Genomic DNA, 23,791 nt, shown 5'->3' with positions numbered 1-23,791 from the left:
AAGGTTTTAAGACGGTAATGGTCTTCACATAAGTAAAGTACAGTGGATAATATAAACACCTTGTTGTTGGAATGTAACAATAAGCTCTATAATAGTTGTGTGTGTTTAAAGCAGATACACAAGGATTACAGATGTCACAGATAACAGAGTAAAATTGATTAAAACAGATAACACAGTTACACTATAGGCTTTACAAGACATACTGGATCAAATCTCATCAGAAAAACACAAATCTATGAGCTCCTTTTTGTTTAGGGATATTATATGTTTTATTGGTTTTATTTTATTGTCTTTATTATATTCAGTTCAGTACATTGCAGTTGTGGTTTGACAACCAAAACTGTTGGTGCCCAAATCGAGTAGAGCGTTCTTCCGGATGCTTCAAACGCAGTGAGCAACTTCCATTGAAATGAATAGTTGGGACGGGGCTGTCCACTCTCTAGTTTATATAAACTATGATATGAAGCCAATAAGGAAGTGCTTTTCAGCGCTGCAATTCATATTAATGGCATAGAAGGTTTTCTGGCCTATTTCTATACTGGCTGGCTGCGGAATAATTGCCACACCATTGTTTAGAATGGGGATTTAAACAGACTTTGCACTTTTTATTTTATGATATGAATGATTACCTTATAGTGATCGTTGTCATAAATACTGTATGCTCAGTCGTTAGTTTAAAGTCTTATTTTAATTACCATAATATGCATTTTTAGAAATTATGGTCCCACTAATTTTTTAATTGATGCTAAAGTATGGAATACTTCTACTGGCTAGAATGAATGAAGTTCCGCCCTCACTTCCCTTCTAGCCAATTACTTTTCTGGACCGGGAATTCCAAGATTTAAATTTGCAGGAAAAAGTGGCCTCAAAATGGCTCTGTAAAAACCAATGGGTAATGTCACTGTTGCCTTCGTCCATATGTTTTACAGCATAGGGAGGAGCTGTCTGTGATACTGAAATAATAATTGTGGTTCTCAAACTCAAACTTACCAGTGCAGAGGAAAGAGCTGTCTGTGGTGCTGAATGTTCTTACACTCACATCAGTTGAAGTGTGAAGCAGGATTCTAAAAACCTCTCCCAAAAAACACTTGCACGAAAAATGCATGTTTCTATATCAGTTGTTCTCAAACTAGTTCATGTCAGGACCCCCAACATTATTAATTGTATGTTGTAATTGGCCGCCGACCCCCATCTGAAAATATTTTGTTCCATGAACCCCCCAGAAGCAAATATCTTTAGTTAAAATATTCCACTGTGAAAGAATATTTATTCAAAGATTTGCACACATTTTCACAGATTTTTCAAAAATAGCCTATACAAGCTCATAGTGAGGCAGTATATACAAGCCCTATGCTATTTTTCAAGAAAAGACATATACTTTGTTGCCACATGATGTCATGGGAGAGCATGCTGATTTGTTGGGGGGCATGTTGATTTGTTGGGGGGCTTGCTGATTTCCTGGGGATCATATGAATAAGACAAAAAAAATTGGAGATAACGCCAGAGAGGCCAGACTGAGATGGTTTGGACACGTACAGAGGAGGGATAGTGAGTATATCGGTAGAAGGATGTTGAGGTTGGAACTGCCAGCAGGCAGGAGGCCTAGTGGAAAACCAAAGAGAACATTTATGGATGTAGTGAAAGAGGACATGGAGGACATGGAATCCTAAAACATTATTTGACACTTTTGGTTGTTTTCAACAACCAAAAGTGTAAAATAATGTTTTAGGAGCTGTTTCTCAACAACCAAAAGTGTAAAATAATGTTTTATGAGCTGTTTCTCAACAACCAAAAGTGTCAAATAATGTTTTAGGAGCTGTTTCTCAACAACCAAAGTGTCAAAATAATGGTTAGAAGCTGTTTTTCAACAACCAAAGTGTCAAATAATGTTTTAGGAGCTGTTTCTCAACAACCAAAAGTGTCAAATAATGTGTTATGAGCTGTTTCTCAACAACCAAAGTGTCAAATAATGGAAGTTAGTTGGTGTGAGAGAAGAAGATATATATCGTATACACTAAAACGATAGCAATGTAAGCTATAGCAATGTACACTTATTTAGCGGATTGTTTTTCCGGGTCGTGGGTTTCAGAGTAAAAGCGGCCAACTCTCTTCCTGTATAAGGGCCGATTCATACTCCTATTTTACCGCTGTTTCGGCGCTGTATGTGCCGAAATGATTTCGGCTCGTCAGAAATTTTCAGTAGCACCGAAGAGTCGACTTTAGGACGGTACCCCCCCCCCCCCCCCCCCACCCGAACCTCAAATGACGTCACATTGTAGGCTCTACAGAGCCAAATGACGTCACATTGTAGTCTCTACAGCACCGAACCGACTTTTATTCGGCTCTGAAATAGGAGTATGAATCGGCTGAATCGATGCTTCCATCAGGTTGTTTGAGACAGATACTGATCACCGATTGTTTTTCTCATGATCGGCCGATACCGATAGGTCCCATACCGATACTGATCTCGTGAAATGTTGCAAATCTTCATATTTCCAAAATGATTATATTATGTCAAAACTGTTCCTGTTCCTGTTCCCCGTCCCCGTCCCGTCCCATCTCTCAGACGGGCGCCGCGGCCGTGCTGAGGAGCAGGACGCTGCGTCTGGAGGAGCGGGACGCGGTGCGGAGCGCCACGGTGACGCTGCGGCGCCCGCTGGAGCTGAGCGGAGAGGACGAGCTGGTGTTCACCGTGGTGGAGGAGCTCCCCGCCGCCGGCCTGCTGCCGGACAACGGCCGGCCCTCCTTCTGCGACCACTTCTACCACCACTGGGAGGCGCTGTCGTGTCCGCCGCCAGGCTCCTCCTCGCGGCCCGTCAGCATCATCAGCAGCATCAACGACGAGTACGACCTCTACACGTCGTGCGGCGAAGGTCGCGGCGGCCCTGACGGCGACGCCGTCCTCGCGGGAGGAGGAGGAGCGGTTCCCTCGCCGCCACGACGACGAACGGCCGCCCGTCGGCTCCTCGTGGGCGAGCGAGGCGAGCGCACGGCGAAGGTATTTTCTTTTATTTATTTTTATTTTTACTTAACCTTTATTTAACCTTTTATTTAACCAGTAAAAACCACATTGAGACTGAAGTCTATTTTTACACAGTGTGAACTGGCCAAGACAAGAGGCAAAATAAGTGACACAACTCTGCCAGTAACAAAGAATACACAACCAAAAACAGGACAGACATACAATGCTCATAAATACAGAACCCACTACCGAGGAAGCTTAAAGGGAGAACAGGAACGCGACCAATAAGGACGAATAAATAAAAACTAAGCAACAGAAATTGCTAGTTGACTAAGAAGCAAGCAGACAGTTGCTATACGTCAAAGCAGGAGCAGTGTATGGGAAGTGTGCCCATGATGGCAATCCTTTTAAAGCTCACTAGGGGAATCACATTGCTCCCTATCTTCCGCCGTAGTCTGAAAACCCACCTTTTCAGACTCCCATCGCGGCCCCGTAGCACTTACCCTATAGCCCCTTAGATCAGTGGTTCCCAAAGTGGGGTCCGGGGACCCCCAGGGGTACCTGAGGGAGTTCCAGGGGGGACCCATCTATTTTGTTCATGTTCATAAAGTGCTAAAGTGTTTAAAGCAGTGGTTCCCAAACTTTTTCATGTCAAGGACCCCCAAATTGACACTACTTAGCCCGTGGACCCCCATTTGAAAAGATATGCCAGGGACCCCCATAAGAGAAGACGTACACATTTAGACGTCTACATTGACGTCTACATTTAGACGTCTACATTTAGACGTCTGTATACATTTAGACGTCTACATTTAGACGTCTACATTTAGACGTATACATTTATTTGTTATCCGTGTTGCGAGGATGAGGGGGTACCTGGAAAAATATCTACCCCAAAAGGGGTACCTGGTCCAAAAAAGTTTGGGAACCCCTGCCTTAGATGACACTTCATGTAGACTTAGATAGTATTGTTTATTGTTTTAGCATTATAGCATGTTACGCGCTAGAATTGCATTTTATGTAGTCATGGCACTTTATATTATAATATACTATAAAGTAGTATAGTATAATATACTATAGGACCACTTCACCACTTTTCAACCTATCTTCATATAATAGGTCCTCACTAATAATCATGAAAAACTTGTGACATTTTTTTCTACTCTGTCTGTGTCTCATCATAGGAGGGCTGTGGGCAGTTCAGAAACCGTCTTCCAGTGACATCATCGATGGGGAATACAAGCTAATAAAAACGGCAGGCTTTCTAGTCCTGAAAAGTTGCATTGCGAAAATGGAAGCCATCGTTTATCACGATAATTAAAATCTAAATATTTTTGTAAAAAAAAATCTTGTTTAAAAAAATAAATCTGCCTAATGATGATGTCACTGGAAGACGGTTTCTAAACTGCCCACAGCCCTCCTATGAGACACAGACTGAGTAGGAAAAAAAAATCACAAAAATTCATGATTATTAGTGAGGACCTATTATATGAAGATAGGTTGAAAAGTGGTGAAGTGGTCCTTTAATGTAAAGTCGCTCTGGATTAAGAGCGTCTGCTAAATGCATACATTGTAAATGGTTAAAGGTGGCGGGTGCCGTTCGGAAGTTCGGAGGTCCGCGAGCGCCACGACGCCACCACCGCAGCCGGACAGCGCTGCGTCCTCCGCGCGGCCGTCGTCTCCCGCCCCGTACCGCCGCAGGGAGACGTTGTTTCTGACGCGCGGCGGCGGCGACGGCCACGCAGAGAGCTCGCTCTGCGACTGCGGCGGCGTGGGCTTCTCGTCGGAGCTGGACATCGCTGACCCCGCCCACGCCACGCCCCCCAGCAAGCCTCGCTTCTTCTTCTTGACCGCCGGGCGTCCTCGCTCCCCCAACGCCAACGCCAATAAAGCCTCGCCGCCGCCACCGAGAGGCCGAGCCAACACCGTGAGCTCCGCCTCCTCGTCGTCCCCCCTGCTGGGCCCCCGCCCCTCCTCCTCCTCGGCCACCGCCCACTCCAGTCTTCCCAGGAAAGCCAAGCCTAACGCGACCTCTGCGACCTCCACGACCTCCTCGACCTCCGCTTGGGGCTACGGTAGGTGTGGAGGCGTTACGGTGATACATATCGTCTAGAATGATACAATGTACTCTACGATGTGACGGTTCAGAGATGTCATACGTCTGTCGTGGTACAGTGAATGCACATGCAGTTTAATTTATTCCTTAAAGGAGAATTCCATGCTAGAAGGCTTTCTTACCTTTTATTTGTAGTTATAGGTCCCCACCAAAGTGTAAAATAATGTTTTAGGAGCTGTTTCTCAACAACCAAAGTGTCAAATAATGGTTAGAAGCTGTTTTTCAACAACCAAAAGTGTCAAATAATGTTTTAGGAGCTGTTTCTCAACAACCAAAAGTGTAAAATAATGTTTTAGGAGCTGTTTCTCAACAACCAAAGTGTCAAATAATGGTTAGAAGCTGTTTTTCAACAACCAAAAGTGTCAAATAATGTTTTAGGAGCTGTTTCTCAATAACCAAAAGTGTAAAATAATGTTTTAGGAGCTGTTTCTCAACAACCAAAGTGTCAAATAATGTTTTAGGAGCTGTTTCTCAACAACCAAAGTGTCAAATAATGGTTAGAAGCTGTTTTTTAACAACCAAAAGTGTCAAATAATGTTTTAGGAGCTGTTTCTCAACAACCAAAGTGTCAAATAATGGTTAGAAGCTGTTTTTCAACAACCAAAAGTGTCAAATAATGTTTTAGGAGCTGTTTCTCAATAACCAAAAGTGTAAAATAATGTTTTAGGAGCTGTTTCTCAACAACCAAAGTGTCAAATAATGTTTTAGGAGCTGTTTCTCAACAACCAAAGTGTCAAATAATGGTTAGAAGCTGTTTTTTAACAACCAAAAGTGTCAAATAATGTTTTAGGAGCTGTTTCTCAATAACCAAAAGTGTAAAATAATGTTTTAGGAGCTGTTTCTCAACAACCAAAGTGTCAAATAATGGTTAGAAGCTGTTTTTCAACAACCAAAAGTGTCAAATAATGTTTTAGGAGCTGTTTCTCAATAACCAAAAGTGTAAAATAATGTTTTAGGAGCTGTTTCTCAACAACTAAAGTGTCAAATAATGGTTAGAAGCTGTTTTTCAACAACCAAAAGTGTCAAATAATGTTTTAGGAGCTGTTTCTCAACAACCAAAGTGTCAAATAATGGTTAGAAGCTGTTTTTCAACAACCAAAAGTGTAAAATAATGTTTTAGGAGCTGTTTCTCAACAACCAAAGTGTCAAATAATGGTTAGAAGCTGTTTTTCAACAACCAAAAGTGTCAAATAATGTTTTAGGAGCTGTTTCTCAATAACCAAAAGTGTAAAATAATGTTTTAGGAGCTGTTTCTCAACAACCAAAGTGTCAAATAATGGTTAGAAGCTGTTTTTCAACAACCAAAAGTGTCAAATAATGTTTTAGGAGCTGTTTCTCAATAACCAAAAGTGTAAAATAATGTTTTAGGAGCTGTTTCTCAACAACCAAAGTGTCAAATAATGGTTAGAAGCTGTTTTTCAACAACCAAAAGTGTCAAATAATGTTTTAGGAGTTGTTTCTCAATAACCAAAAGTGTCAAATAATGTTTTAGGAGTTGTTTCTCAATAACCAAAAGTGTAAAATAATGTTTTAGGAGCTGTTTCTCAACAACCAAAGTGTCAAATAATGGTTAGAAGCTGTTTTTCAACAAAAAAAAGTGTCAAATAATGTTTTAGGATAATTTGCCTCCCAAAATAATTTGCCTCCCAAAATAATTTGCCTGCCAAAATAATTTGCCTCCCAAAATAATTTGCCTCCCAAAATAATTTGCCTCCCAAAATAATTTGCCTCCCAAAATAATTTGCCTCCCAAAATAATTTGCCTGCCAAAATAATTTGCCAAAATAATTTGCCAAAATAATTTGCCTCCCAAAATAATTTGCCAAAATAATTTGCCTCCCAAAATAATTTGCCAAAATAATTTGCCTCCCAAAATAATTTGCCTCCCAAAATAATTTGCCTCCCAAAATAATTTGCCAAAATAATTTGCCTCCCAAAATAATTTGCCTCCCAAAAGAATTTGCCAAAAGAATTTGCCTCCCAAAATAATTTGCCACCCAAAATAATTTGCCAAAATAATTTGCCTCCCAAAATAATTTGCCAAAATAATTTGCCTCCCAAAATAATTTGCCAAAATAATTTGCCTCCCAAAATAATTTGCCTGCCAAAATAATTTGCCTCCCAAAATAATTTGCCTCCCAAAATAATTTGCCTGCCAAAATAATTTGCCAAAAGAATTTGCCTCCCAAAATAATTTGCCTCCCAAAATAATTTTTCTCCCAAAATAATTTGCAAAAATAATTTGCCTCCCAAAATAATTTGCCAAAATAATTTGCCTCCCAAAATAATTTGCCAAAATAATTTGCCAAAATAATTTGCCAAAATAATTTGCCTCCCAAAATAATTTGCCTCCCAAAATAATTTGCCTCCCAAAATAATTTGCCTGCCAAAATAATTTGCCAAAATAATTTGCCTCCCAAAATAATTTGCCAAAATAATTTGCCTCCCAAAATAATTTGCCACCCAAAATAATTTGCCAAAATAATTTGCCTCCCAAAATAATTTGCCAAAATAATTTGCCTCCCAAAATAATTTGCCAAAATAATTTGCCTCCCAAAATAATTTGCCTGCCAAAATAATTTGCCAAAAGAATTTGCCTCCCAAAATAATTTGCCACCCAAAATAATTTGCCAAAATAATTTGCCTCCCAAAATAATTTGCCAAAATAATTTGCCTCCCAAAATAATTTGCCTCCCAAAATAATTTGCCAAAAGAATTTGCCTCCCAAAATAATTTGCCACCCAAAATAATTTGCCAAAATAATTTGCCTCCCTAAATAATTTGCCAAAATAATTTGCCTCCCAAAATAATTTGCCAAAATAATTTGCCTCCCAAAATAATTTGCCTGCCAAAATAATTTGCCTCCCAAAATAATTTGCCTCCCAAAATAATTTGCCTGCCAAAATAATTTGCCAAAATAATTTGCCTCCCAAAATAATTTGCCAAAATATTTTGCCTCCCAAAATAATTTGCAAAAATAATTTGCCTCCCAAAATAATTTGCCAAAATAATTTGCCTCCCAAAATAATTTGCCAAAATAATTTGCCTCCCAAAATAATTTGCCTCCCAAAATATTTTGCCTCCCAAAATAATTTGCCAAAATAATTTGCCTCCCAAAATAATTTGCCAAAATAATTTGCCTCCCAAAATAATTTGCCAAAATAATTTGCCTCCCAAAATAATTTGCCTCCCAAAATAATTTGCCAAAATAATTTGCCTCCCAAAATAATTTGCCAAAAGAATTTGCCTCCCAAAATAATTTGCCACCCAAAATAATTTGCCTCCCAAAATAATTTGCCAAAATAATTTGCCTCCCAAAATAATTTGCCAAAATAATTTGCCTCCCAAAATAATTTGCCTGCCAAAATAATTTGCCTCCCAAAATAATTTGCCTCCCAAAATAATTTGCCTGCCAAAATAATTTGCCAAAATAATTTGCCTCCCAAAATAATTTGCCTCCCAAAATATTTTGCCTCCCAAAATAATTTGCCTCCCAAAATAATTTGCCTCCCAAAATAATTTGCCAAAATAATTTGCCTCCCAAAATAATTTGCCAAAATAATTTGCCTCCCAAAATAATTTGCCTGCCAAAATAATTTGCCTCCCCCAAAATAATTTGCCTCCCAAAATAATTTGCCTGCCAAAATAATTTGCCAAAATAATTTGCCTCCCAAAATAATTTGCCTCCCAAAATAATTTGCCTCCCAAAATAATTTGCCTCCCAAAATAATTTGCCAAAATAATTTGCCTCCCAAAATAATTTGCCTCCCAAAATAATTTGGCAAATAATGTTTTAGGAGCTGTTTCTCAACAACCAAAGTGTCAAATAATGGTTAGAAGCTGTTTTTCAACAACCAAAAGTGTCAAATAATGTTTTAGGAGCTGTTTCTCAACAACCAAAAGTGTAAAATAATGTTTTAGGAGCTGTTTCTCAACAACCAAAGTGTCAAATAATGGTTAGAAGCTGTTTTTCAACAACCAAAAGTGTCAAATAATGTTTTAGGAGCTGTTTCTCAACAACCAAAAGTGTAAAATAATGTTTTAGGAGCTGTTTCTCAACAACCAAAGTGTCAAATAATGGTTAGAAGCTGTTTTTCAACAACCAAAAGTGTCAAATAATGTTTTAGGAGCTGTTTCTCAATAACCAAAAGTGTAAAATAATGTTTTAGGAGCTGTTTCTCAACAACCAAAGTGTCAAATAATGGTTAGAAGCTGTTTTTCAACAACCAAAAGTGTCAAATAATGTTTTAGGAGCTGTTTCTCAATAACCAAAAGTGTAAAATAATGTTTTAGGAGCTGTTTCTCAACAACTAAAGTGTCAAATAATGGTTAGAAGCTGTTTTTCAACAACCAAAAGTGTCAAATAATGTTTTAGGAGCTGTTTCTCAACAACCAAAAGTGTAAAATAATGTTTTAGGAGCTGTTTCTCAACAACCAAAGTGTCAAATAATGGTTAGAAGCTGTTTTTCAACAACCAAAAGTGTCAAATAATGTTTTAGGAGCTGTTTCTCAATAACCAAAAGTGTAAAATAATGTTTTAGGAGCTGTTTCTCAACAACCAAAGTGTCAAATAATGGTTAGAAGCTGTTTTTCAACAACCAAAAGTGTAAAATAATGTTTTAGGAGCTGTTTCTCAATAACCAAAAGTGTAAAATAATGTTTTAGGAGCTGTTTCTCAACAACCAAAGTGTCAAATAATGGTTAGAAGCTGTTTTTCAACAACCAAAAGTGTCAAATAATGTTTTAGGAGCTGTTTCTCAATAACCAAAAGTGTAAAATAATGTTTTAGGAGCTGTTTCTCAACAACCAAAGTGTCAAATAATGGTTAGAAGCTGTTTTTCAACAACCAAAAGTGTCAAATAATGTTTTAGGAGATGTTTCTCAATAACCAAAAGTGTAAAATAATGTTTTAGGAGCTGTTTCTCAACAACCAAAGTGTCAAATAATGGTTAGAAGCTGTTTTTCAACAACCAAAAGTGTCAAATAATGTTTTAGGAGATGTTTCTCAATAACCAAAAGTGTAAAATAATGTTTTAGGAGCTGTTTCTCAACAACCAAAGTGTCAAATAATGGTTAGAAGCTGTTTTTCAACAACCAAAAGTGTCAAATAATGTTTTAGGAGCTGTTTCTCAACAACCAAAAGTGTAAAATAATGTTTTAGGAGCTGTTTCTCAACAACCAAAGTGTCAAATAATGGTTAGAAGCTGTTTTTCAACAACCAAAAGTGTAAAATAATGTTTTATGAGCTGTTTCTCAACAACCAAAAGTGTCAAATAATGTTTTAGGAGCTGTTTCTCAATAACCAAAAGTGTAAAATAATGTTTTAGGAGCCGTTTCTCAACAACCAAAGTGTCAAATAATGGTTAGAAGCTGTTTTTCAACAACCAAAAGTGTCAAATAATGTTTTAGGAGCTGTTTCTCAACAACCAAAAGTGTAAAATAATGTTTTAGGAGCTGTTTCTCAACAACCAAAGTGTCAAATAATGGTTAGAAGCTGTTTTTCAACAACCAAAAGTGTAAAATAATGTTTTATGAGCTGTTTCTCAACAACCAAAAGTGTCAAATAATGTTTTAGGAGCTGTTTCTCAATAACCAAAAGTGTAAAATAATGTTTTAGGAGCCGTTTCTCAACAACCAAAGTGTCAAATAATGGTTAGAAGCTGTTTTTCAACAACCAAAGGTGTCAAATAATGTTTTAGGAGCTGTTTCTCAATAACCAAAAGTGTCAAATAATGTTTTAGGAGCTGTTTCTCAACAACCAAAGTGTCAAATAATGGTTAGAAGCTGTTTTTCAACAATCAAAAGTGTCAAATAATGTTTTAGGAGCTGTTTCTCAATAACCAAAAGTGTAAAATAATGTTTTAGGAGCTGTTTCTCAACAACCAAAGTGTCAAATAATGGTTAGAAGCTGTTTCTCAACAACCAAAAGTGTCAAATAATGTTTTAGGAGCTGTTTCTCAACAACCAAAGTGTCAAATAATGGTTAGAAGCTGTTTTTCAACAACCAAAGTGTCAAATAATGGTTAGAAGCTGTTTTTCAACAACCAAAAGTGTCAAATAATGTTTTAGGAGCTGTTTCTCAATAACCAAAAGTGTAAAATAATGTTTTAGGAGCTGTTTCTCAACAACCAAAGTGTCAAATAATGGTTAGAAGCTGTTTTTCAACAACCAAAAGTGTCTAATAATGTTTTAGGAGCTGTTTCTCAATAACCAAAAGTGTAAAATAATGTTTTAGGAGCTGTTTCTCAACAACCAAAGTGTCAAATAATGGTTAGAAGCTGTTTTTCAACAACCAAAAGTGTCAAATAATGTTTTAGGAGTTGTTTCTCAATAACCAAAAGTGTAAAATAATGTTTTAGGAGCTGTTTCTCAACAACCAAAGTGTCAAATAATGGTTAGAAGCTGTTTTTCAACAAAAAAAAGTGTCAAATAATGTTTTAGGATAATTTGCCTCCCAAAATAATTTGCCTCCCAAAATAATTTGCCTGCCAAAATAATTTGCCTCCCAAAATAATTTGCCTCCCAAAATAATTTGCCTGCCAAAATAATTTGCCAAAATAATTTGCCTCCCAAAATAATTTGCCTCCCAAAATAATTTGCCTCCCAAAATAATTTGCCTGCCAAAATATTTTGCCTCCCAAAATAATTTGCAAAAATAATTTGCCTCCCAAAATAATTTGCCCAAATAATTTGCCTCCCAAAATAATTTGCCTCCCAAAATAATTTGCCTCCCAAAATAATTTGCCTCCCCCAAAATAATTTGCCTCCCAAAATAATTTGCCTGTCAAAATAATTTGCCAAAATAATTTGCCTCCCAAAATAATTTGCCAAAATAATTTGCCTCCCAAAATAATTTGCCTCCCAAAATAATTTGCCTCCCAAAATAATTTGCCAAAATAATTTGCCTCCCAAAATAATTTGCCAAAATAATTTGCCTCCCAAAATAATTTGCCAAAATAATTTGCCTCCCAAAATAATTTGCCAAAATAATTTGCCTCCCAAAATAATTTGCCACCCAAAATAATTTGCCAAAATAATTTGCCTCCCAAAATAATTTGCCAAAATAATTTGCCTCCCAAAATAATTTGCCTGCCAAAATAATTTGCCTCCCAAAATAATTTGCCTCCCAAAATAATTTGCAAAAATAATTTGCCTCCCAAAATAATTTGCCAAAATAATTTGCCTCCCAAAATAATTTGCCTCCCCCAAAATAATTTGCCTCCCAAAATAATTTGCCTCCCCCAAAATAATTTGCCTCCCCCAAAATAATTTGCCAAAATAATTTGCCTCCCAAAATAATTTGCCTCCCAAAATAATTTGCCAAAATAATTTGCCTCCCAAAATAATTTGCCAAAATAATTTGCCTCCCAAAATAATTTGCCTCCCAAAATAATTTGCCAAAATAATTTGCCTCCCAAAATAATTTGCCTCCCAAAATAATTTGCCTCCCAAAATAATTTGCCTCCCAAAATAATTTGCCAAAATATTTTGCCTCCCAAAATAATTTGCAAAAATAATTTGCCTCCCAAAATAATTTGCCAAAATAATTTGCCTCCCAAAATAATTTGCCAAAATAATTTGCCTCACAAAATAATTTGCCTCCCCCAAAATAATTTGCCTCCCAAAATAATTTGCCTGCCAAAATAATTTGCCAAAATAATTTGCCTCCCAAAATAATTTGCCAAAATAATTTGCCTCCCAAAATAATTTGCCTCCCAAAATATTTTGCCTCCCAAAATAATTTGCCAAAATAATTTGCCTCCCAAAATAATTTGCCAAAATAATTTGCCTCCCAAAATAATTTGCCTCCCAAAATAATTTGGCAAATAATGTTTTAGGAGCTGTTTCTCAACAACCAAAGTGTCAAATAATGGTTAGAAGCTGTTTTTCAACAACCAAAAGTGTCAAATAATGTTTTAGGAGCTGTTTCTCAATAACCAAAAGTGTAAAATAATGTTTTAGGAGCTGTTTCTCAACAACCAAAGTGTCAAATAATGGTTAGAAGCTGTTTTTCAACAACCAAAAGTGTCAAATAATGTTTTAGGAGCTGTTTCTCAATAACCAAAAGTGTAAAATAATGTTTTAGGAGCTGTTTCTCAACAACCAAAGTGTCAAATAATGGTTAGAAGCTGTTTTTCAACAACCAAAAGTGTCAAATAATGTTTTAGGAGCTGTTTCTCAATAACCAAAAGTGTAAAATAATGTTTTAGGAGCTGTTTCTCAACAACCAAAGTGTCAAATAATGGTTAGAAGCTGTTTTTCAACAACCAAAAGTGTAAAATAATGTTTTAGGAGCTGTTTCTCAACAACCAGAAGTGTCAAATAATGGTTAGAAGCTGTTTTTCAACAACCAAAAGTGTAAAATAATGTTTTAGGAGCTGTTTCTCAACAACCAAAGTGTCAAATAATGGTTAGAAGCTGTTTTTCAACAACCAAAAGTGTCAAATAATGTTTTAGGAGCTGTTTCTCAATAACCAAAAGTGTAAAATAATGTTTTAGGAGCTGTTTCTCAACAACCAAAGTGTCAAATAATGGTTAGAAGCTGTTTTTCAACAACCAAAAGTGTAAAATAATGTTTTAGGAGCTGTTTCTCAAAAACCAAAAGTGTAAAATAATGTTTTAGGAGCTGTTTCTCAACAACCAAAGTGTCAAATAATGGTTAGAAGCTGTTTTTCAACAACCAAAAGTGTCAAATAATGTTTTAGGAGCTGTTTCTCAATAACCAAAAGTGTAAAATAATGTTTTAGGAGCTGTTTCTCAACAACCAAAGTGTCAAATAATGGTTAGAAGCTGTTTTTCAACAAAAAAAGTGTCAAATAATGTTTTAGGATAATTTGCCTCCCAAAATAATTTGCCTCCCAAAATAATTTGCCTGACAAAATAATTTGCCTCCCAAAATAATTTGCCTCCCAAAATAATTTGCCTCCCAAAATAATTTGCCTCCCAAAATAATTTGCCAAAATAATTTGCCTCCCAAAATAATTTGCCTCCCAAAATAATTTGCCTCCCAAAATAATTTGCCAAAATAATTTGCCTCCCAAAATAATTTGCCTGACAAAATAATTTGCCTCCCAAAATAATTTGCCTCCCAAAATAATTTGCCTCCCAAAATAATTTGCCTCCCAAAATAATTTGCCTCCCAAAATAATTTGCCAAAATAATTTGCCTCCCAAAATAATTTGCCTCCCAAAATAATTTGCCTCCCAAAATAATTTGCCAAAATAATTTGCCTCCCAAAATAATTTGCCAAAATAATTTGCCTCCCAAAAGAATTTGCCAAAAGAATTTGCCTCCCAAAATAATTTGCCACCCAAAATAATTTGCCAAAATAATTTGCCTCCCAAAAAAAATTGCCTCCCAAAATAATTTGCCAAAATAATTTGCCTCCCAAAATAATTTGCCTGCCAAAATAATTTGCCTCCCAAAATAATTTGCCTCCCAAAATAATTTGCCTGCCAAAATAATTTGCCAAAATAATTTGCCTCCCAAAATAATTTGCCTCCCAAAATAATTTGCCTCCCAAAATAATTTGCCTGCCAAAATAATTTGCCTCCTGAAATAATTTGCCAAAATAATTTGCCTCCCCCAAAATAATTTGCCTCCCAAAATAATTTGCCTCCCCCAAAATAATTTGCCTCCCCCAAAATAATTTGCCAAAATAATTTGCCTCCCAAAATAATTTGCCTCCCAAAATAATTTGCCAAAATAATTTGCCTCCCAAAATAATTTGCCAAAATAATTTGCCTCCCAAAATAATTTGCCTCCCAAAATAATTTGCCAAAATAATTTGCCTCCCAAAATAATTTGCCTCCCAAAATAATTTGCCTCCCAAAATAATTTGCCTCCCAAAATAATTTGCCTCCCAAAATAATTTGCCAAAATATTTTGCCTCCCAAAATAATTTGCAAAAATAATTTGCCTCCCAAAATAATTTGCCAAAATAATTTGCCTCCCAAAATAATTTGCCAAAATAATTTGCCTCACAAAATAATTTGCCTCCCCCAAAATAATTTGCCTCCCAAAATAATTTGCCTGCCAAAATAATTTGCCAAAATAATTTGCCTCCCAAAATAATTTGCCAAAATAATTTGCCTCCCAAAATAATTTGCCTCCCAAAATATTTTGCCTCCCAAAATAATTTGCCAAAATAATTTGCCTCCCAAAATAATTTGCCAAAATAATTTGCCTCCCAAAATAATTTGCCTCCCAAAATAATTTGGCAAATAATGTTTTAGGAGCTGTTTCTCAACAACCAAAGTGTCAAATAATGGTTAGAAGCTGTTTTTCAACAACCAAAAGTGTCAAATAATGTTTTAGGAGCTGTTTCTCAATAACCAAAAGTGTAAAATAATGTTTTAGGAGCTGTTTCTCAACAACCAAAGTGTCAAATAATGGTTAGAAGCTGTTTTTCAACAACCAAAAGTGTCAAATAATGTTTTAGGAGCTGTTTCTCAATAACCAAAAGTGTAAAATAATGTTTTAGGAGCTGTTTCTCAACAACCAAAGTGTCAAATAATGGTTAGAAGCTGTTTTTCAACAACCAAAAGTGTCAAATAATGTTTTAGGAGCTGTTTCTCAATAACCAAAAGTGTAAAATAATGTTTTAGGAGCTGTTTCTCAACAACCAAAGTGTCAAATAATGGTTAGAAGCTGTTTTTCAACAACCAAAAGTGTAAAATAATGTTTTAGGAGCTGTTTCTCAACAACCAGAAGTGTCAAATAATGGTTAGAAGCTGTTTTTCAACAACCAAAAGTGTAAAATAATGTTTTAGGAGCTGTTTCTCAACAACCAAAGTGTCAAATAATGGTTAGAAGCTGTTTTTCAACAACCAAAAGTGTCAAATAATGTTTTAGGAGCTGTTTCTCAATAACCAAAAGTGTAAAATAATGTTTTAGGAGCTGTTTCTCAACAACCAAAGTGTCAAATAATGGTTAGAAGCTGTTTTTCAACAACCAAAAGTGTAAAATAATGTTTTAGGAGCTGTTTCTCAAAAACCAAAAGTGTAAAATAATGTTTTAGGAGCTGTTTCTCAACAACCAAAGTGTCAAATAATGGTTAGAAGCTGTTTTTCAACAACCAAAAGTGTCAAATAATGTTTTAGGAGCTGTTTCTCAATAACCAAAAGTGTAAAATAATGTTTTAGGAGCTGTTTCTCAACAACCAAAGTGTCAAATAATGGTTAGAAGCTGTTTTTCAACAAAAAAAGTGTAAAATAATGTTTTAGGATAATTTGCCTCCCAAAATAATTTGCCTCCCAAAATAATTTGCCTGACAAAATAATTTGCCTCCCAAAATAATTTGCCTCCCAAAATAATTTGCCTCCCAAAATAATTTGCCTCCCAAAATAATTTGCCAAAATAATTTGCCTCCCAAAATAATTTGCCTCCCAAAATAATTTGCCTCCCAAAATAATTTGCCAAAATAATTTGCCTCCCAAAATAATTTGCCTGACAAAATAATTTGCCTCCCAAAATAATTTGCCTCCCAAAATAATTTGCCTCCCAAAATAATTTGCCTCCCAAAATAATTTGCCTCCCAAAATAATTTGCCAAAATAATTTGCCTCCCAAAATAATTTGCCTCCCAAAATAATTTGCCAAAATAATTTGCCTCCCAAAATAATTTGCCAAAATAATTTGCCTCCCAAAAGAATTTGCCAAAAGAATTTCCTCCCAAAATAATTTGCCACCCAAAATAATTTGCCAAAATAATTTGCCTCCCAAAATAATTTGCCTCCCAAAAAAAATTGCCTCCCAAAATAATTTGCCAAAATAATTTGCCTCCCAAAATAATTTGCCTGCCAAAATAATTTGCCTCCCAAAATAATTTGCCTCCCAAAATAATTTGCCTGCCAAAATAATTTGCCAAAATAATTTGCCTCCCAAAATAATTTGCCTCCCAAAATAATTTGCCTCCCAAAATAATTTGCCTGCCAAAATAATTTGCCTCCTGAAATAATTTGCCAAAATAATTTGCCTCCCAAAATAATTTGCCTCCCAAAATAATTTGCCTCCCAAAATAATTTGCCAAAATAATTTGCCTCCCAAAATAATTTGCCTCCCAAAATAATTTGCCTCCCAAAATAATTTGCCTCCCAAAATAATTTGCCTGCCAAAATAATTTGCCTCCCAAAATAATTTGCCAAAATAATTTGCCTCCCAAAATAATTTGCCAAAATAATTTGCCTCCCAAAATAATTTGCCTCCCAAAATAATTTGCCTCCCAAAATAATTTGCCAAAATAATTTGCCAAAATAATTTGCCTCCCAAAATAATTTGCCTCCCAAAATAATTTGGCAAATAATGTTTTAGGAGCTGTTTCTCAACAACCAAAGTGTCAAATAATGGTTAGAAGCTGTTTTTCAACAACCAAAAGTGTCAAACAATGTTTTAGGAGCTGTTTCTCAACAACCAAAAGTGTAAAATAATGTTTTAGGAGCTGTTTCTCAACAACCAAAGTGTCAAATAATGGTTAGAAGCTGTTTTTCAACAACCAAAAGTGTCAAATAATGTTTTAGGAGCTGTTTCTCAATAACCAAAAGTGTAAAATAATGTTTTAGGAGCTGTTTCTCAACAACCAAAGTGTCAAATAATGGTTAGAAGCTGTTTTTCAACAACCAAAAGTGTCAAATAATGTTTTAGGAGCTGTTTCTCAATAACCAAAAGTGTAAAATAATGTTTTAGGAGCTGTTTCTCAACAACCAAAGTGTCAAATAATGGTTAGAAGCTGTTTTTCAACAACCAAAAGTGTCAAATAATGTTTTAGGAGCTGTTTCTCAACAACCAAAAGTGTAAAATAATGTTTTAGGAGCTGTTTCTCAACAACCAAAGTGTCAAATAATGGTTAGAAGCTGTTTTTCAATAACCAAAAGTGTAAAATAATGTTTTAGGAGCTGTTTCTCAATAACCAAAAGTGTAAAATAATGTTTTATGAGCTGTTTCTCAACAACCAAAGTGTCAAATAATGGTTAGAAGCTGTTTTTCAACAACCAAAAGTGTCAAATAATGTTTTAGGAGCTGTTTCTCAATAACCAAAAGTGTAAAATAATGTTTTAGGAGCTGTTTCTCAACAACCAAAGTGTCAAATAATGGTTAGAAGCTGTTTCTCAACAACCAAAAGTGTCAAATATTGTTTTAGGAGCTGTTTCTCAACAACCAAAGTGTCAAATAATGGTTAGATGCTGTTTTTCAACAACCAAAAGTGTCAAATAATGTTTTAGGAGCTGTTTCTCAATAACCAAAAGTGTAAAATAATGTTTTAGGAGCTGTTTCTCAACAACCAAAGTGTCAAATAATGGTTAGAAGCTGTTTTTCAACAACCAAAAGTGTCAAATAATGTTTTAGGAGCTGTTTCTCAATAACCAAAAGTGTAAAATAATGTTTTAGGAGCTGTTTCTCAACAACCAAAGTGTCAAATAATGGTTAGAAGCTGTTTTTCAACAACCAAAAGTGTCAAATAATGTTTTAGGAGCTGTTTCTCAATAACCAAAAGTGTAAAATAATGTTTTAGGAGCTGTTTCTCAACAACCAAAGTGTCAAATAATGGTTAGAAGCTGTTTTTCAACAACCAAAAGTGTCAAATAATGTTTTAGGAGCTGTTTCTCAATAACCAAAAGTGTAAAATAATGTTTTAGGAGCTGTTTCTCAACAACCAAAGTGTCAAATAATGGTTAGAAGCTGTTTTTCAACAACCAAAAGTGTCAAATAATGTTTTAGGAGCTGTTTCTCAATAACCAAAAGTGTAAAATAATGTTTTAGGAGCTGTTTCTCAACAACCAAAGTGTCAAATAATGGTTAGAAGCTGTTTTTCAACAACCAAAAGTGTCAAATAATGGTTAGAAGCTGTTTTTCAACAACCAAAAGTGTAAAATAATGTTTTAGGAGCTGTTTCTCAACAACCAAAGTGTCAAATAATGGTTAGAAGCTGTTTTTCAACAACCAAAAGTGTCAAATAATGTTTTAGGAGCTGTTTCTCAATAACCAAAAGTGTAAAATAATGTTTTAGGAGCTGTTTCTCAACAACCAAAGTGTCAAATAATGGTTAGAAGCTGTTTTTCAACAACCAAAAGTGTAAAATAATGTTTTAGGAGCTGTTTCTCAAAAACCAAAAGTGTAAAATAATGTTTTAGGAGCTGTTTCTCAACAACCAAAGTGTCAAATAATGGTTAGAAGCTGTTTTTCAACAACCAAAAGTGTCAAATAATGTTTTAGGAGCTGTTTCTCAATAACCAAAAGTGTAAAATAATGTTTTAGGAGCTGTTTCTCAACAACCAAAGTGTCAAATAATGGTTAGAAGCTGTTTTTCAACAAAAAAAGTGTCAAATAATGTTTTAGGATAATTTGCCTCCCAAAATAATTTGCCTCCCAAAATAATTTGCCTGACAAAATAATTTGCCTCCCAAAATAATTTGCCTCCCAAAATAATTTGCCTCCCAAAATAATTTGCCTCCCAAAATAATTTGCCAAAATAATTTGCCTCCCAAAATAATTTGCCTCCCAAAATAATTTGCCTCCCAAAATAATTTGCCAAAATAATTTGCCTCCCAAAATAATTTGCCTCCCAAAATAATTTGCCTGACAAAATAATTTGCCTCCCAAAATAATTTGCCTCCCAAAATAATTTGCCTCCCAAAATAATTTGCCAAAATAATTTGCCTCCCAAAATAATTTGCCTCCCAAAATAATTTGCCAAAATAATTTGCCAAAATAATTTGCCTCCCAAAATAATTTGCCAAAATAATTTGCCTCCCAAAAGAATTTGCCAAAAGAATTTGCCTCCCAAAATAATTTGCCACCCAAAATAATTTGCCAAAATAATTTGCCTCCCAAAATAATTTGCCTCCCAAAAAAAATTGCCTCCCAAAATAATTTGCCAAAATAATTTGCCTCCCAAAATAATTTGCCTGCCAAAATAATTTGCCTCCCAAAATAATTTGCCTCCCAAAATAATTTGCCTGCCAAAATAATTTGCCAAAATAATTTGCCTCCCAAAATAATTTGCCTCCCAAAATAATTTGCCTCCCAAAATAATTTGCCTGCCAAAATAATTTGCCTCCTGAAATAATTTGCCAAAATAATTTGCCTCCCAAAATAATTTGCCTCCCAAAATAATTTGCCAAAATAATTTGCCTCCCAAAATAATTTGCCTCCCAAAATAATTTGCCAAAATAATTTGCCTCCCAAAATAATTTGCCTCCCAAAATAATTTGCCTCCCAAAATAATTTGCCTCCCAAAATAATTTGCCTCCCAAAATAATTAGCCAAAATAATTTGCCTCCCAAAATAATTTGCCTCCCAAAATAATTTGCCTCCCAAAATAATTTGCCTCCCAAAATAATTTGCCAAAATAATTTGCCAAAATAATTTGCCTCCCAAAATAATTTGCCTCCCAAAATAATTTGGCAAATAATGTTTTAGGAGCTGTTTCTCAACAACCAAAGTGTCAAATAATGGTTAGAAGCTGTTTTTCAACAACCAAAAGTGTCAAACAATGTTTTAGGAGCTGTTTCTCAACAACCAAAAGTGTAAAATAATGTTTTAGGAGCTGTTTCTCAACAACCAAAGTGTCAAATAATGGTTAGAAGCTGTTTTTCAACAACCAAAAGTGTCAAATAATGTTTTAGGAGCTGTTTCTCAATAACCAAAAGTGTAAAATAATGTTTTAGGAGCTGTTTCTCAACAACCAAAGTGTCAAATAATGGTTAGAAGCTGTTTTTCAACAACCAAAAGTGTCAAATAATGTTTTAGGAGCTGTTTCTCAATAACCAAAAGTGTAAAATAATGTTTTAGGAGCTGTTTCTCAACAACCAAAGTGTCAAATAATGGTTAGAAGCTGTTTTTCAACAACCAAAAGTGTCAAATAATGTTTTAGGAGCTGTTTCTCAACAACCAAAAGTGTAAAATAATGTTTTAGGAGCTGTTTCTCAACAACCAAAGTGTCAAATAATGGTTAGAAGCTGTTTTTCAATAACCAAAAGTGTAAAATAATGTTTTAGGAGCTGTTTCTCAATAACCAAAAGTGTAAAATAATGTTTTATGAGCTGTTTCTCAACAACCAAAGTGTCAAATAATGGTTAGAAGCTGTTTTTCAACAACCAAAAGTGTCAAATAATGTTTTAGGAGCTGTTTCTCAATAACCAAAAGTGTAAAATAATGTTTTAGGAGCTGTTTCTCAACAACCAAAGTGTCAAATAATGGTTAGAAGCTGTTTCTCAACAACCAAAAGTGTCAAATATTGTTTTAGGAGCTGTTTCTCAACAACCAAAGTGTCAAATAATGGTTAGATGCTGTTTTTCAACAACCAAAAGTGTCAAATAATGTTTTAGGAGCTGTTTCTCAATAACCAAAAGTGTAAAATAATGTTTTAGGAGCTGTTTCTCAACAACCAAAGTGTCAAATAATGGTTAGAAGCTGTTTTTCAACAACCAAAAGTGTCAAATAATGTTTTAGGAGCTGTTTCTCAATAACCAAAAGTGTAAAATAATGTTTTAGGAGCTGTTTCTCAACAACCAAAGTGTCAAATAATGGTTAGAAGCTGTTTTTCAACAACCAAAGGTGTCAAATAATGTTTTAGGAGCTGTTTCTCAATAACCAAAAGTGTCAAATAATGTTTTAGGAGCTGTTTCTCAACAACCAAAGTGTCAAATAATGGTTAGAAGCTGTTTTTCAACAACCAAAAGTGTCAAATAATGTTTTAGGAGCTGTTTCTCAATAACCAAAAGTGTAAAATAATGTTTTAGGAGCTGTTTCTCAACAACCAAAGTGTCAAATAATGGTTAGAAGCTGTTTTTCAACAACCAAAAGTGTCAAATAATGTTTTAGGAGCTGTTTCTCAATAACCAAAAGTGTAAAATAATGTTTTAGGAGCTGTTTCTCAACAACCAAAGTGTCAAATAATGGTTAGAAGCTGTTTTTCAACAACCAAAAGTGTCAAATAATGTTTTAGGAGCTGTTTCTCAATAACCAAAAGTGTAAAATAATGTTTTAGGAGCTGTTTCTCAACAACCAAAGTGTCAAATAATGGTTAGAAGCTGTTTTTCAACAACCAAAAGTGTCAAATAATGTTTTAGGAGCTGTTTCTCAATAACCAAAAGTGTAAAATAATGTTTTAGGAGCTGTTTCTCAACAACCAAAGTGTCAAATAATGGTTAGAAGCTGTTTTTCAACAACCAAAAGTGTAAAATAATGTTTTAGGAGCTGTTTCTCAACAACCAAAGTGTCAAATAATGGTTAGAAGCTGTTTTTCAACAACCAAAAGTGTCAAATAATGTTTTAGGAGCTGTTTCTCAATAACCAAAAGTGTAAAATAATGTTTTAGGAGCTGTTTCTCAACAACCAAAGTGTCAAATAATGGTTAGAAGCTGTTTTTCAACAACCAAAAGTGTAAAATAATGTTTTAGGAGCTGTTTCTCAAAAACCAAAAGTGTAAAATAATGTTTTAGGAGCTGTTTCTCAACAACCAAAGTGTCAAATAATGGTTAGAAGCTGTTTTTCAACAACCAAAAGTGTCAAATAATGTTTTAGGAGCTGTTTCTCAATAACCAAAAGTGTAAAATAATGTTTTAGGAGCTGTTTCTCAACAACCAAAGTGTCAAATAATGGTTAGAAGCTGTTTTTCAACAAAAAAAGTGTCAAATAATGTTTTAGGATAATTTGCCTCCCAAAATAATTTGCCTCCCAAAATAATTTGCCTGACAAAATAATTTGCCTCCCAAAATAATTTGCCTCCCAAAATAATTTGCCTCCCAAAATAATTTGCCTCCCAAAATAATTTGCCAAAATAATTTGCCTCCCAAAATAATTTGCCTCCCAAAATAATTTGCCTCCCAAAATAATTTGCCAAAATAATTTGCCTCCCAAAATAATTTGCCTGACAAAATAATTTGCCTCCCAAAATAATTTGCCTCCCAAAATAATTTGCCTCCCAAAATAATTTGCCTCCCAAAATAATTTGCCAAAATAATTTGCCTCCCAAAATAATTTGCCTCCCAAAATAATTTGCCAAAATAATTTGCCTCCCAAAATAATTTGCCAAAATAATTTGCCTCCCAAAAGAATTTGCCAAAAGAATTTGCCTCCCAAAATAATTTGCCAAAATAATTTGCCTCCCAAAATAATTTGCCTCCCAAAAAAAATTGCCTCCCAAAATAATTTGCCAAAATAATTTGCCTCCCAAAATAATTTGCCTGCCAAAATAATTTGCCTCCCAAAATAATTTGCCTCCCAAAATAATTTGCCTGCCAAAATAATTTGCCAAAATAATTTGCCTCCCAAAATAATTTGCCTCCCAAAATAATTTGCCTCCCAAAATAATTTGCCTGCCAAAATAATTTGCCTCCTGAAATAATTTGCCAAAATAATTTGCCTCCCAAAATAATTTGCCTCCCAAAATAATTTGCCTCCCAAAATAATTTGCCTCCCAAAATAATTTGCCTCCCAAAATAATTTGCCTCCCAAAATAATTTGCCTCCCAAAATAATTTGCCTCCCAAAATAATTTGCCTGCCAAAATAATTTGCCTCCCAAAATAATTTGCCAAAATAATTTGCCTCCCAAAATAATTTGCCAAAATAATTTGCCTCCCAAAATAATTTGCCTCCCAAAATAATTTGCCTCCCAAAATAATTTGCCAAAATAATTTGCCAAAATAATTTGCCTCCCAAAATAATTTGCCTCCCAAAATAATTTGGCAAATAATGTTTTAGGAGCTGTTTCTC

This window comes from Protomyctophum bolini (assembly GCF_963924005.1).
Source record: "Protomyctophum bolini genome assembly, chromosome: 10".
Taxonomy (NCBI): domain Eukaryota; kingdom Metazoa; phylum Chordata; class Actinopteri; order Myctophiformes; family Myctophidae; genus Protomyctophum; species Protomyctophum bolini.
Note: the sequence above shows the minus strand (reverse complement) of the source record.